Source organism: Castor canadensis, chromosome 6, assembly GCF_047511655.1.
Source record: "Castor canadensis chromosome 6, mCasCan1.hap1v2, whole genome shotgun sequence".
Taxonomy (NCBI): Eukaryota; Metazoa; Chordata; class Mammalia; order Rodentia; family Castoridae; genus Castor; species Castor canadensis.
The window spans coordinates 138,683,900-138,699,555 of NC_133391.1; positions in this window are offsets into that span (position 1 = coordinate 138,683,900).

Sequence of the window (15,656 nt, forward strand, 5' to 3'; positions counted from 1 at the left end):
TTTTTGTCCCCTCCTCCCTCTCGCCCCCTTCTCACTTTCCCTTTGCACCTCCCTAGCAGTTCTCCTGCTACTTTCATGACTTTGGCTGTATTATTTTGTTTTCTTTTTCCCTAGCTTCCACAAAAGAGTGAAAACAAGCTGATACTTGCCTTTGTGGAGCTGGCTTATTTCACTTAACATAAGAAAGAGTAATAGGGTAGACATGGAAATGTCATGATGAAATCTTTTACTGTGTACAATTTAATATACACCAATTAAAAAAAAAGAAAAAGAAATAAGCTCAAAACTTGGAAGGTGGAAATAAAATAAAACTCCTTTGTAGGTTACATACTTTTTGATGGAAAATCTACTAAAATGTATGGATTAATTCAGAATCATGAGTAAGAAGTTAATATTTAACAAACAACACCTGGATATCAAAACTAAGTTGAGATGAATTAGAGAGTTAAATTTGAAAAATGAAAACAAAATAAAAACACAAATTTAGGTGCATATAAAAATAGAAATGCTTATTGAACACAAAACCTTCAACAACATACAGGAAATCAATGTTTCCTTCTTTCATAAAAATGCAATTCTGTAAATCAAAGCTACCATATGCAAAACTAAAGGCAAGTGCCAAAATGGGAAAATTATTTAAATGTGGTTTTGTTTGGTTTTTACAAGTCAATGAAAAGAGTACTGAATAAATAAAAGGGCAAAAATCAAAACTGGCTACAGAAATGGAAACAGAAATAAACATATATAAAAGATTGGGTTTCCTTAACGAAAAAAATAGAAATTGAACTAAAGTTCTATTTCCGTTCTTTTGTCAAACAAATTAAGACTGCTGATTCACACAGGATATTCCAGTTGGTTTAATAGAGCAACTTGGTATCAAACCCTAACAAATATTTTTAGCACTTTGGTTTCACCTAAATGAAGAGTATGGGCTTCAGAAAGAGCCAGTCGGAGGTTCATCCTCCTTACTTTATCTCTTACTAGTTTTTCAACCTTGAGAATGTTAAATAGGAAATGATACCTATATTTCACAGGTATTTTGTGAGAGATATATGAGCTAATGCTGACAAAGGGCTTAGCTCAGGGTCAACTCCATAAAAGTGCTCGATAAATACTCACTATCATTGCCAATTCTATATTAAAAGTTTATCTTAACATAATAATCACGGACATGCTTGAAAATACACTATGACAATCACCAAGATTTTTTTAATAGCACTACTGCTAAATGACTTAAAAGTCTAAAATTGGAAAGATTGTTAAATAAATTAGGTGAGTTATTTTGTAATCATTAAAATAAGAAATGTTTGTTGTTGGATTAGTTGGAAAAATACATTTGTAGTTGTAAGTTCAAGTTTAGGTATCTTTTTAAAAATGCATTTGTGAATTGTGTTCATTTGTGTTCCTGTGTGTGTGTGTGTGTGTGTGCGTGTACGTGTGTGTGTGTGTGTTATACCCACAAGTTTGAAAATCTGAGGAAGATTGATGATTAAACTTTGTGTTTGTATTGATTCTGGACTAGGAGAAGATTTGTTGGCCATACTTTTTCTACTCCCCCCAAATATCAAAGTCTGAATTATTTCTTTATTAAACAGAGGAAAACAATACATGTACAACTTTTAAACTTAAATGAATACTTTCTTACAGATTTTAAAGTATTTTTCTCCTTTCATTTCATTTCTTTATGTCTTTTGGCATGAATTTTTTAACTGATTGTGATTCATCACTTAGTATTTGTCTTTCATAGTATCACCTTACAGGGATAAACTTTCTGCTTGTTCCTGTGATACCAGATACAGACAGGGAGTCATTAAAGCAAGTAATTTTGTAAAGATCCTGTATCCTGAATCTTAACATTTACTGCCCTGACAGAATTATTCATGAGGTTTAGCAGAGAGAGATCAATTTAGGTGAATTGATATGACTTACACAAAGGTTGCAAAATATTAAACTATTTCACTGTAATTCTGCTATGTAAAGTTATTAAAATACTCTCATTTACATTTTTAATAGCCAATAGTAAAATAAAACAGAAAACATTGAATAGATCAATATTTACAACCTATCATGCCCTTTCAAAAATGTTTGAAAGTGTATTACTGCTTACAAAAGTTGAACCAAAGTAGCTCTCAAGTCAGCCACTCAGAAAACTTTGAAGACCCTTTCTTGTTGAACTCTAATAGTACTTGCTTCTGGAGTTTGAAAGGTGATTCTCAAAGTTTAAAAGAAATAAGAATGAGAGTTTGTATATTATAGAGATTCCCAAGCAGAGAGATTTAATAAGGCAAGTCTGAAAACTAGACTAGGTGTCTACCTTTTAAATATTTCTGACATATATGATTTGTATTCCACACTTTTGAATACTTTAGCATTTTATGTAACTGACACTTCTGAATTTTGCAAAAGTAGAAAGAGATTCCACATGACTTCGAATTCCTGGAAGCTCTTATTAGTTTCTGTAATAAGTAAATAATGATTGCAAGATGGAGATATAAGTAGAACATTCCATAATTTAACTTATAACCTAAATTATTACGCATATGTAATTGGTATGCCCACCTTGATAGAGACTATACTTCAGTGCCAAGAAAGGCTGCATCTGGCTCACCATTTGGAACAAGACACTCACACAGTATCTGGGGCAGTTGGTTCTACCAAGGAAACACTGTAGAATCCAGCTGTGCCTTTGGTTTGACGAACAACTTGAACTATTTTTTTAAGCTTTTTGGATTCAGTAAAACTAAAAATTCATTTTGTCAAGCACTTTTGCCCTTAATTTTTAAACCCATGTGTATTTTAAGAGAAATTTAATCCATATGTTTCTCATTCATTTACACTTAAATCATCAAAATGTTGTTTTGTAAGAGCTATTTGATGTCCAAGGTTTTCTGAGCTTTGTAAACCTCTTTTCTTAGAAACAGAATATTGTATTTTGCCAGAGGTTTGAGTCCTGGTCAAGATGCCAAAACCAGGAGGTTTCAGTGGGTTCCCCATTTACCACTGAACGCTTCCTCTTCTTACCATCAACATAAAACAAAACCAAACCCCAGAGGTCAGCTGATGCTATTCTCACTCTATCATGCTCATTTTTGCTTCAATTCATGTTGCAGTAATCTACTTGAGGGTTTAAGTTTTGCTCTGTGTTTATGAACTTTCTCCAATAGAATGATTGTTACAAGGTCTCTGTAACCTTGGGGATTGCTCACTCAAAGCTGTTCATATAAATTATAAGGCAAAGTCAAAATCCCAGACTTTTAAAATTTAAAACATATATCTGTAGACAAGAAAAAGAAAGTAGTTTATATTTCAAAAGAGACTCCAATTCTTATGAAAGAATTCTATCATTCCATTTTTCTAACTATATAGATAGAAAGGACTCATTAGTTGATGAGCTCTCTATAATTTTCATTTACAAAAGAAATGGATACCATCAATAAGTGGGAAGTATAAAGTGTAAGAATTCAATAAAAAAATTTCAAAATTATTTACACTCAGTGATTAGAAGTAATAATTTGTCACACTTTCAGGAAATACGGTATTTTAAAATTATTTAAGACTTAATCTTAATGGCTTTCTAAAACCCATTGCAATGTATGTTGCATGAGCAATGAAGTACAAATACATCTTAAAATAATTAAGGATAGAATTTTCTTCCAGTCGTTTGTTACTTTTTTCTTTAAAAAAAAGTACTTAAAAGGCACCATGAAGTGTTACCCAGATTTTAAACTTTTGGTTTAGGAAACACCCTACTTCTTGATTCTGAGACACTTTGCAAGGTCACTTAACTTGTGGTTTAGGGTCTTAGAGCTTTTCACCTTTTCTTCTCTTTTTGTCTGAACTTTTTGATAAAAATGAGACATTGGAGACTATGAACTCTGAATGAATATTTTTTGTCCTTGCATTTTTCACATTAGATACCCCTGTAACCTTGACTTTCTAAAAGATTGGTAGGTACTTTTAAGGTATCAAGCAAATTTAAGTGTTTGATTTTTATGATTTTTTTAATTGCTTATGTAACCAACAATCTTCTACTAACCATTAGAATGGCTTTGCAAATGACTGAAGGCCAGTTGCCTTGACAAATAAAAACCAGGCTTATTTAGTCCATAATTGAACAATAATTACAATGTTGGTTATCTTTTGTTGAGGCTTGCTTAATAAAGCTCTAAGGCGTTTAATAGGATTTATAGTTTCCAGGATTTGGGCAAGAGGTCATAGAAGTCTTTACTTTTTTGCCAGCTGACCTTATGTTTGAGTTTAAATTAACCTGATTTGTGCTGCTTTTATATCTACTCTCAAAAGGGGAGGCCTGCATAGTATGTTACAGAGAACACTAGAGCTGTCTAATCAAATTTTATTTTTTATTAAAATTCACTAAAATATCTAGGTGAGTCAAGGATAAGACTAACTGGAATTGTAAAAAGAGCCATGTAAATAACTGAACAGTTAGGTCAGGCATGTACTTTAATGAAAATTGGACTGCTTTCTGCAAACTCTTAGGAATAGGGGTGGTGAAGATGTAACCAGAGTTCTAGTCTAGAGGCCCTACTCCAGGAGTTCTACATCTCAGATTGGCCACTTGCCCCAACCCAACAAATAAGGAGACAATGGTGAAGGGCAGAGAAAGGAGATTTATTACACAGCAAGGGATTGCTGTGGGTCAAGTCAAAACAAGCATTTTAGCCCATTTTTGGGATATAGGTAAGAGTTTTAAGTTTAAATAAAGAAAGAATTGGGGCAAGGAGTGAGAAATATACATATAATTATATAGTCCCAGGCAAAGTATGGCCTGATTATCTCAGTTCTGGTTCTGTGAGGGTTTCCAGAGAAGTTGTTCTTGGTGTCTTCACTAGAGGGGAACAATCTGAATTGATTCTCCTACACAAGGGTGCAGGCTTAACATTATAAGTCCTCATTTCAGAGGTAGTTTGTCCTGTGGAGGCTCTACTGTTCTTTCCTTGGGGGTAGTTTCAGTCCCTCATAGTAGTAAAGATGTTACAGATCCATCCTGTCTTTCTTGGAATGCAAGGTGACTGTAAGGTGACTGCAGAGAGAATGGCTCATGGCAAAAATGGATATAAAATAAAGGTAAGGATGCCAAGTTTTGTCCTGCTTTTAGTTACCATTTGGACATTTGTAGGTCCAAGAGAGGAGTCAATGTTTTTAGAAAATGCAGTTTCTAAGTACCTGTTAAAAAGACAAGGCATTTCTTTTCTATATATCTTCCTGATGATTTGAAGTAAGATTATAAAAGGTTGTGATTTTTTTAGCTGAATTAAACTCATAATAATCATATTAAATCAGACAATTATAGGCCAAGATTATAATCTGAAAAAAAAAAATCTGCCGTCTCCAGAGATTCTTACATGCTTAGCCTCTGGATCAGGAGAGGACATAAAGAATTCTATTATTACATTTTTTGTCTAAGGCAGGAATACTCTTTATTCTTTTAGCACCATATATTTTCTTAGATATTAATTTTTATGTTTTCTGTTATACTCTGTAGCTTGACGCTCCCATGCTGATATTGACAAATATTTATGGTTTTCTTGTTATCTTAAATTTCTATAGCTCTTCCCTGACTTAAGAATACCACCTCCCCCGAGGGCCAATACAGACATGGCTGCTTAGGTGTACTATGCACCTTCAAAAATGCGTTCCTAATAATGTCACCATCATCGTCTGCTGCCTCTTTGTAAGATGGTCCTCACATTGTGTTCACTCTAATGAGTAGAAGTAGCAGGACCGATGATACAGTGTTTGATCAAATAGTTTCAAATAAAATGTTCTTGACAGACATTCTGAGCGAGAAAGCAGCATGGCATATAGGGTTCTGGAATTTAAAACAAGAGTTTTAATAGTTCTAATTATTGGAGAAATTAATGCTTCTTAATATGCATGTATAAAGTGGGGATGATCCTGTTTCATAAGGTTTTGTATGTGCATGTTTGCATGTGTGTATGTGTTTGAGTGTGTGTGTATGTGTTTGAGTGTGTGTGTGTGTGAGAGTGTGTGGTTTGTTTTCTGTGGGGGAAGATTAAATATGGTTAATATAGGTGAAAGCTCAACAATAATGCTGACATTCAGAAAACACGCATTAAATGCTAATTTGATCAAAAGCAGAAGAGACATTCACCATTCCTTTAAACAAGTGTCATGCACTCAGCTGCTTGCTGAAAAATAGAACAAGTATGATACAATTCCTGCTTTTGAAGAGCTAATTTATATTTATTAAAATACAGAAACTAGGCATTTTCTGCATCTCCTGATCATCTACCGTATCTTCCTCCATCCAGCTGGTTTAGATCAATGCAGAAGTCTATCGTTGTCAATGAGGATAAGGAATTAGCTGCTGACAATCCAGTTTGCATTTGTTCTCTGTCAATCAAGAAACAAGGTCCCAGCAGGGATGTAGGGGCTATCTAAAATAAACTGGGCTAATTTCTTAAGAACAGAATTGTTTATTTCTGCTCTCTAGAAAAGCAGTACTGATTATAATATTTATTTTCAAGAGTCTGTGTATTCAAGAAAATCTTTTCCTCTGCCTTTATTTCTCATTTGATAGTGAATAAATTAAAACAAATGATTTCTATGGTCTTTTACAATTTCAGTATTCAATTTTTTTATGACTTGAGGATTAATCAATCATTTCAAAGTGGGAATTAGAGAAGAGGATTCATTATATTTAAAGCAAAGAATAGCTAAAACATCATATCAGTGCTCTGAATAATAAGTATTTATTATCATTCACATTTAAATGAGGATGGAAACATAATAAATATGTTTAAATTATTTTCATGATACAATTTGCTGAGCTTTGAGTCACTCACCCTCCTAATTTATCTAATTATCTGAATTTATCTAAATTAGTCTATTTTCTTTAGACAACTTATCTTTTCAAACTTTTCCACATATTCCAATACCTTTCAACAGATGTTTTAATATTAAAGTATATTCCAGCTCTGCAACTTATATGTTAATTGGACAAAATACTTAGCTTTTTTGTGGTGCTGGTAATAACTTATGGCCTTGCATATACTTGGCAAGTGCTCTACCATTGAGCTAAAACAATAGCCCAAAATGCTTAATTTTTAAAGCTTCTGTATTTTTTATTTTACCTCTAAAAAGCTAATAATATTTTAAGGTCCTTATAGTAGTACCTAGCAAGAGCTCTACAGATAGCTCTTAATACATTTTAATTTAAAAATGAAGAATCTGTTTGTACCTTACCAAAAAGTTATTGACTTTAAACATAATCATCCAAACAATTATTAAATCTATTTTACTCTCTCATTAAAAGAGACTAGGAAAATTTCTACATTTCTCTTCACTAAAAAAAACCTTATAATCTGCTAGGAATGGTATTGCAGCCTGTAATCCCAGAACTCGGGGGGTGCCGAAGCAAGAGGATAGAAAGTTTGAGGCTAACCTGGGGTGCATAACTAGTTGCTTATCTCAGTTACATAGTGAGGCCTTGTTTCAAAAATAAAAAGGAAAAAATGTTTATAATCCAGGAGGGAAACAAGATATGACATTCAAGAAAATAAAATTTGAACAATAATGAAGTAGTGAATATAAGAGTTGCCATATAAGAGTGTCTGTTAAATAGCAAATTAACCATATAGATAATATATGTAAGTAGACTTCAGATAAAGGAGACATAGGTGATAGAGATGTTTTTGGAGTAGGTGACAAGTTAGCTAATGTAAATTGCTCAGATTAATGCAAAATGAGAGAATCATTGCATAAATCAAAGGAGGAATTTGCAAGGAATCTCAGTAACATCCCCCTCCCCCCTCACACACACAATTCTTAACACAAATCTGCTGAAAGGTGAAGATGTTGGTGCTGCTCCCTTTAAACTTGACCTCAATCACTTAGGTCTCTACCAAGTCCTGTGGTGCTTTCAGATGTACTATACCCAGGTGCATGCACTGGTTATGACCTTCCAATTTGGCATTTGCAACCCTGCAAACCTGAAAAAAGACTTAATGGCATCAGAACTGATCCATGAAGAAAACACCTATGAGGTCAGGGAACAAAAAAGGCTCCAGAGAAAAAAGAAATAGTACAAGTTATCTTGTTTCTCTTGTCTCCTGACCTCTAATCCCTTTTCATTGCAGATAAATGTGACTACTTAGGGTTTTTCTAAGCATTTTAAATTCTGAAGTCCATGTGGCCCAGCAGGAAGGTTAGCTGCAAGGGCAGTTCAGAGCTTTCTGTAGAAGACCTAGAAGGAAGAGAAAAAACAAAGTGAACCATGAAGACCACCAACAGCAGAATGAAAAGTTTAAGTTCTATATTAAGCCATCATGCAGTTGTTCATATGCACATTTTCTGTAGATAGAAAGACAAGTAAGTGCAGAAGATAATTAATGAATAGATAAGCATAGACCTGGAACACTTGGCTGTCACATCTTGATATAATCCACCTATATGGAGAACAAAAGTTGTATTATTGGTTTTGCCAGTTATGCAACACAGTAAAAACCCTCACTAATCAGGCAGATGAATGTTATTGTCCCTGACTGCTTTGGCCAAGTCTGCAAACATAGGGGGCAAAATCTTCCATTCATCCAAAGAGAGTGCCTCAGATCAAACAGTATCTTTACTACTGAGAACTATTAAAATTTTGTCATGGAGGTATTTCCTGGTCAATTCCATAAGCTTTTTATGTCCCGATTTTGGCTTCATAAAATCAGAAAAATAGTCCCACTTCATATGTTTGGCATGCTATGCTTGGTAGAGTGTCTAACTCATAATAAAGTTGTAATATTCCTGTTACCGTGGTTCATACACTAGTCTACCAAAACCCAATAAATTTGAAATTAGAAGAAGTTACATATTTATATGTTAATCTATAATATTGCAGAATGATTGCATTTACTTGGCTTTCAAAAAGCAGAGTAAATATTACTCTCATTTTATATGTAAGAAAACTGAGGCAGGAAAGTTTAAGTGACTTGTCCAAGGAAGTCATACAGTAGAGGGGTAGGGCCTAAAGCAAAACCCATAGGTCCTCTCAAAATTCTAGAGTCCTCTCTTTCTTCCTTTAATAAACACAAAGACCCAGAAGAAAGTGTTCCCAAAAAAAATACAGAAAAATAAAATTATGTATGTCATTATTATGTCACTTTTGCTCTATGACAGTGAACAGAAAAAATACAATTTGCCTTCAAAAAACTGAAGTGCTCATTGGTAAAAGTCCTAAAATTTAATAAAGCACAATTTATTTGCATATGTGTGGGATGCTGTAAGGACTATCTTGTATGCAACTAATTTAGGCCATGAATGATTCAATCCTGTTTCACAAAATTCCTCTTTCTAGGCAATGCAATCATGGAGAAATCAGCAGGCAGCTTCCACTTTGTGACATGCATGAAGGTTAACTTTGTTAAGTTTCCACCTGAAAAGAAAGAGAAATATTGTGGTCACTGTGGAATTTTCTATGAAATGCAGCTGGGTGAAAACATTTCCCTTTCTCATTGGAGTATTCCCCCATTGAGAGGCCATCTATTAATAGGCATCTGAGCATAGCTACAAACATGGCTTTCTCAACAAATGCTGAAAATGTTGGGATCTGTGTCCTCTGTTATAAGAAATAAACAAACAAACAAAAGCCACAATGGCTATACCTAAAAATTTTTATAGCAACATAAAGTCTCTTAAAATATCCAATAGCCTACTGTATTATCAAACCATTCTCAAACATTTCCATAATTACTTTTAAAACCAATGTTTTTGAACAATGTGCTATAAATGAGAATATTCACTCAATAAATTGGATTACTCCCAATTTATTATTCTCAGATTTGATTTCTCTTTATTTTCCTAAGAAACATGTATTTGGGACCTTTACTGAATACAATAATATGGAGAAACCATGAGTTCAAACCTCAGTCCCACCAAAAGTAGTTGAATACAATAACAATTTCAGTGAGTAATTGCCACTGGTTTATAGCTACTGATTCTTGACTTCTTGTAAGTTAGAATGAATTGGCTCAATGTAAGTAATAGTTTATTTTCTTTATTAAGAACGTAAATATCTGTCAACAGTGACAGTCTTACCAAAGGAAAAAGCAGGCTGCAGGTTTTGCATGCTGATGTAAGTTAATTTTCAATGGTAACTTCAAAAAAATTTATTGTTTTAAGAAAATATGTTGAGGTTTAAAATCCTGGTCCTTTAGCTTCAGACAATATATAAATTTAGTTATACTTAAATTATTTTCTTCAATTTTAACTGAAATTATTTATGAAATTTTTATTTTTTCAATTTAAAAAATAAACATTCATATATCAATACATCAAAATAAATTTTTTTTATTTTTAATGTAATTTAATTATATTTGCTACTTTAAAAACATAGAGTGCTATACAGATATATCTTTTGGTAGGATGGAAAGATAAGGGAGGGAGAGTAATGAAGGGGGTTAGACTAGCTAAATCCAGTATAATCACAGGTGAAATATCATTATGAAATCTCTTTGAACAAGAAATATGGACTTAAAAATGAAGGACAGGATTGTAAAACAGGTCCTATTAAGGAGGTAGGTATTAGTGGGAGAGGGGAGGGTAATTGGAGGGAATAAAGAAGTGTGAATATAACCAATGTATTTTAAATACTTATATGAAATAGAACAATGAAACCTGTTGCAATAGTTTTAAGTAGAGGGAGGGGAATGAGGGAGCAAGATGATGGGGGTGAACCTAACCAAGGTACATGTAAGCATATATGGAAATGTCACAATGAAACCCTCTGTACAGCTAATAAAATGTTAGAGATTATGTTTATAAAAAATGCTAAAATTAAAAACAAACCCATATTTTCTTTTCCATGCATTTGCTCTTTATCTTGTCTCCTGCTCTTAATGGAATGTTTTGTCATTCTCAACCATAGTCAACAGCTGTACTTTCTCACAGAACTTATTAGCAGCTGTGAGATATACTGTCTCAAGTAGCAGCATTGTTGGTGACTACTGAGATGTGATTGCTGTGATAATGAAATTTCTTCATGGGCATCAGCTAGTCTTCAGTAATATTTAATGTAACCTGTTTGCAAATTTTGTTCACTGTACTCACAAAGCTGTCTAACAAGTAGATAGATACTACTTTAACAGCATACAAGTGGGGCTAAATTAATGCCATATAAACTGAGAAGGTAGGTCTAAATTATGGCCAAATAAAATGTAAAATAATCCAAAGGAGGAAAATTAGACTCCCATTTGGACCCAAAGGAAGACAGTGGTGGTTAACAAGACATCTGGCAGTTAATTAGTCTAGGAAGGTGACATAGGAAACATTAAAAATTAAACTGATGTTTAATAACAAAGTACACACACTCCAATGTATTCTGGTGCCATATCTTCCTGAGCATCTGTGGAGAGTGGGAAAATATGCATTCCGGGAGTCACTATTTTATTTAAAACTGTCTTATATGTAGAAGCCCCAAAATATAATACACACACACACACACACACGATTAGAACAAATGAATTCAACTATTTGGAAAGATACAAAGTCAACACAAAGATCATTTTCATTCCTATACACTAACAGTTAACAACTTGAAAAGGAAACTCCATTGACAGCTACGTCAAATAGAATAAAGTACTTAGAAATTAACTAACCAGGAGGTAAGAGTTGTGTACACGAAAAACCAAAGTGCATTGCTGAAAGAAATTAAAGAACACAAAATAAATGGAAAGACATCCTGTGTTTATGGACTGGAGGGCTTAATATTGTTAAGCTGATTATTCAGTTTAAGCATTCTATAGATTCATCACAATTCCTATCAAACTCTTAATGACAAAGACTCTTTAATGCAGATAGAGAAAAATGCATCCGTAAATCCCTACATGATCTCAAAGGACCTCAAATAGCCCAAATACTCTTGAAAAAGAAAAAGCAAGATCTCATACTTCCTGATATTAAATCTTACTGCGAAGCTAATGTGTTCAAAAACCATGGTCTTAGCATAAAGACAGATAGATAGATAAACAAAATGGAATAGAGAACTCATAAATAAATCTTCATACATATGATCAAATGATTTCCTCCATTCAATGGGGAAGACAATCTTCTGAACAAATAACATTGAAAAAAAAATGGACATTCACATGCAAAAGAAAACAGTTGGAACCTGACTTTAAACTATACACAAAAATTAACTTGAAATTGGTCAGAGACCTATAAAATTATAAGAACAATTAAATTATAAGAAGTCTTAGAAGAGAACATAGGGGAAAAGCTTAATGACAGTATATTTGACGATGATTTCTTGGACATGATATCAAAAGCACAGGCAACCAAAAGAAAACTACAGAAAAATTGAACCTCATTAAATTTTAAAAATTTTGTCTATCAAAAGACACTATCAATAGAGTTAAGAAGGAGTAGAAACATTTGTAAATCATATACCTGAAGAGAAGTTAGTAACCAAATATATGTAGTACTCCTACAACCCAACAACAATAAAACAAAGAGCCCAACTTAAAAATGAGCAAAAGACTTGACTAGACATCTCTCAAAAAAAAAAACCAAATAATTAATCAACAAATGCAAAAACATGCTCAATATCAGTGATCATTAGAGAAATGCAAATTAAAATTATGAAAAGATAATCACTTATGCCCATTAGAATGCCCATTATTCAATGGACACACGCACATACACACACACACACACAAAGAAAACAGAAAGTGTTGGCAAGGATGTAGAGAAACTGGAACCACTGTATACTGCCAGTGTACAAACGGTGCAGCCACAATGGAAGACAGAGTTACAGCTCCTCAAAAATGTTAAAAATATAATTACTATATAATCCAGTGGTTCCACTAATACATGTAAACCCAAAATAAGTGAAAAGCAGGGATTCAAGAAGACATTTGTATGCTCATTTTCGTAACTTTACTTACCCTTAGAAGGAAGAAAATTCTGACACAAGATACAACATATATGAACCTTGAAACATTACAATGAGTGAAATAAGTCAGTCACAGAAGGATAAATACTGCATAGTTCTACTTGTTTGAGGTATCTAGAATAATTAAATTCATAAAGACAAAAGGTGAATCGTGGCTGCCAAGGGCTGGGGGGAAAGAAGGCATGGAGAGATATCTTAGTAACTTTGTGCTTACAATTAGAGAAAATGAAAAAATATCTGGAAAAGGACAATGGTGATGGTTGCACAACAAAGTGAATATGCTTAAAACAACTGAACTGTACACTTAAAATGATAAAATATTAAATTTAAACTTACATACTTTTTACCATAATAAAAAAATGATGAAAGCATATAGAGGAGAAAAGTGAAAGAAATTAGGATTCTTTTGTTTAATAAGATATAGTGATTCGTACCATGAAGTAAAGTGATTTTTTTATGGGGGAATTTGGTTAGACTTTGCAAATGTGTTTATGGCGCTGCTGCAGTCTGTGATCAGAAGACTCCCAAATTCTTTGTATTCCACCAGAAAGAATCCATGGCAGGACACATGGGTGTGAGGAGAGTTCATTAAAAGTTAGGAAGAGAAATACAAACGGAAGCATGATGGGGCCCAGATGGAAGCTGGAAGCTGAAAGGCAGGTTTCTGCCTTTCAGGTGCTTTTAAAACCTCTGAAAATCTAAAGGAAAAGGAGAAGATGGAGATTCCCAGCCAATAATCAATGCTTGGAGAGGGTCACAGGCAGTTCCTGGACAGGTGTGGGTGGTCTGGACCATCCCTGGGCAACCTGCATATGAGCCCTGAACTTTCCCTGCTCCTAGCCTGCCTCAAATGGAGAAGTGAAAAAATCTAAACAAGTCAGTTGGGAAATAAACTTTCACCTTGATGTTTGAAGGTCAAATAAAAAGAAAAGGAAACAAAACAGAAGACAGAAGAAAGCTAGACTTAAATCAAGTGAAATACAGAGTCTGAGCAAAGCACAAACAGAGAAAGGAAGGAGAATTTAAGAATGGGAAACTCCCAGGGGACTTCTAAGAATGGGGGCTTGCGTCCTTACAACTATTTCAAGATCAAGTTTGCTGTAGTGCTGGTTTTAAGAGTTGGCACCATTCATGATTTGGAGAACCCACATCCCATTGTATATTCCTTCCCCTGGGACAATTTGTTGTATGAAGACATTAATGGCAAAAAACAAAAAAAAAAAAAGGAAGGTGGAGTATTTAAGCTAGTTTAAGTCAATAGCTTAATGATTTGGGGAGCATGATATCTTTTTTTGTTGAACCAGAAGTTCTGAGGTCCTTTTCTGATATCTATTTTATGGATGTAGACAGCTCCAAATCTCTTTGAGAGGGGGTGAAAACTCTCAACAATAAAAAAAAAAAGACTTTCAAGGCAAAAACTAGTGAACATGGTACTTTCATTGAGATTTCTAGTACATTAACACAGTATACCATTTGGTACCTAAGAATAGGCATAATGTTACCCATAAGTGGGGTGAGGCAAGGGAAGAATCTAACACTGCCAATTTCACATGCTTGACAATTTCACAGCTCTGTTTACCTTGCTTTTGCAGAACAAAGAGAAGGGTATACTGGAGTATCTGTGAAAGCAATAGCTACAGGCAGCTCTTTTCATGTTTGACAAGCAGTAATACTATCAAGGAGGGTTTATTTGCATCATAATACTCTGTCAAGATTTGCTGATACTACCATCTACTTCTGGATGTGAGCTCTTTGACTCTACAGAACTAGTCTCCAGATATTAGAGAAGGAAATGGCTGCCTGAAACTTGCCAGAACTGGCTTTGGGGAAAAGTGGGAGTTGGCCAGTAGAGAAGAGAGAATCCAAACAGTGAATGGGATTGAAAGGAGCCTGAAAGGAAAAAGAAGGAAATTCTACAGAAATGCGCCAGCTCTGAGGGAGTAACACATTTGCTCAAAGAAGAGAATAGAAAGAAGTCAAATGGAGTCTCCACTTGCTGTTTCAAGAATTTTCCACATAGGGTTATTGAGTCATTGCATCTTCTTCAAACTGCGTAAAGATGCTTTCTCAGGAAGACAACTAGCTGTGATTCTATGATGCTTCCAACTTGACCTTTGGTGGAAAAAAATCTTACTTCTGAGTGTTAACTTTGAAATCATTTATTCATTCAAAAATTTTGAACCTCTATTATGTGCCACATATTTTTCTAAGTGTTGGGGGGGAAAGTGTTTTAGTAGGGACGACGAGCTGAGAAACCATTATACAATGAAGACAGTATGGAATGTGCACTGTACATTACATGAACACCAAGACCCTTCACTTAGCTTGAGATGAGCGGGAAGACTTCTTGGAGGAACTCACATTTGTGATGATGTGGGTAAGCAGGAAAAGGGTGGCAAGATTGCAATGACACAGGTTAGCTAAGCAGCATATTATAAAAGTTTTTGTGGTTTGGGACCACACAGTCATATGTGTATGTGTGAATGGTAAGTCAAGACAAACATAGTTTTACAGTAGATTGAGGTTGAAAGAGTAAGAAAACCAAGTGAAGATAGTGTTCATGAAGTCCATGTAAAATTGACAAATAGTAAGGATAAAAAAGAAAATATATTTGAGAAATACTTGGGTGGCAATATTGAGGACTTGATAACTCATTGAGAAGAAGGCCTCCTAAGGGTCTCAAGATGGCAACTGAGTATGAGTAGATGATGTGACCAGAGCATGAAAAAGAGTA